The following is a 1413-nucleotide window of genomic DNA, read 5'->3' as shown; positions in this document are numbered from 1 at the left end:
TTTTTTTTTTTTTTTTGACCTCTCATAACTAACATTTTCATACAGGCACAATGTCAGATTGCAGCAGTAGATTCTGTAGATGTTGCTGCTGTGGGAGCTCTGCTTTTCTCAAGTATCCAAAGCTTTCAGTTTCTAGCCTCTGAAGAAGCTGTTTTTGCCTGTTGAATGTCTGAAAAGCCTTATATAAAATCTTTGCTGGATGAGATTTCTTGCTTCAGCTTCCCTTCCTATCTGAATTCTCTCCACTCCTGCCTTGTCCAAGAAGCTGCCCATGGAGTGGCTCTCTGGGCTGACAGCTTGCTGGCCATGGAGGCTGCAGTGCTGGAGCTCTCTGCTCAGATTCCAGGTAGGATGAGCATGCCAACTGTTTCCAGGATCCTCTGGGAGCTGCTGTTGTGCAGGGAGGAGCTCCTGGAACTGTTGCTGTGGTTGTGTTTCTTGGGGAAGTCTCTCCCATTTCTTTCCATGCTATTAATGATGTTCCCAACCCAGTTTGCCTGCATTACAATGAAGCCGCAGTCTGGCAGGGAAGGGAAGAGGTCATGGAGGGAGAATTCAGAAAGCACCAAAATCCAGCCAGTTGCGAAAGACGCTTCCTGGTAGGGGAAAATCTTGGTTCCACAGGGTGTTTGATAAAAAACAACCCGTTCTCCTGGGCCTGCCTGTCCCTGCTGCCAGACTGGCCAGTTAAGTGTGTGCCATTGACCAAGAGTCTGATGGTGACTTTTTCTTTTTTTTTGGGGTAGGGGGAGTGGGAGAGGTGGAAGTGGGCAAGGAAATCCCTGATCTCCTAAAAGTACTGGGCAAAGTGTTGCTAAATATTGCTTTTAATAGCACTGGTACAAATGCAGAAGGGCCTGGCTATTATAGCTGAGGTACTGCAGCTGCTTTCTGAGCAATGAAGGCAGCTTGGTGGGCAGTCGCCTTCCTCCTTCAACTTCACTGGCTACGGTCTCTATTTGTCCTTCTGCTATTGTTTCACTCTGCTGCATCAGTTGCAGCTGGCCTCACTGAATCAAGGGATGGCACCACTTGTCCCTATGCCCTTTCAGTAACAGAGTAGCTGGTGAGCTCTTATCCCTGTTGTGCCCACATCCAGAGCATTGTTTATCACTCACCTGGGATTGTGCTGCTCCGTTCTGCTCTGCTGTCTGCTATGACAGGCAGATGGAGCCAAAACAAGCTAAATAAGAGGGAAAAATAACCCAGTCAGTGGTAGTCAGGCTACAGAACACGTTAGCAGATCAACAATGGCCTTAAATACCTAGTGGGATCCAATTTAAACCCATAAAAGCAAGGAAGTTCGGACTTGGAGCCTGTTCTACCCATGTGAGCAGCCGTGCTCATGGTAGCTGTGGCACAAGAAGGCTAGAAGGCATTGGGATTTTTTTTTTTTTTTTACCCCATTAAACG

Source organism: Meleagris gallopavo, chromosome 16 (genome assembly GCF_000146605.3).
Source record: "Meleagris gallopavo isolate NT-WF06-2002-E0010 breed Aviagen turkey brand Nicholas breeding stock chromosome 16, Turkey_5.1, whole genome shotgun sequence".
NCBI lineage: Eukaryota > Metazoa > Chordata > Aves > Galliformes > Phasianidae > Meleagris > Meleagris gallopavo.
The sequence above is the reverse complement of the archived record's forward strand: the minus strand, read 5'-3'. Positions refer to the sequence as shown.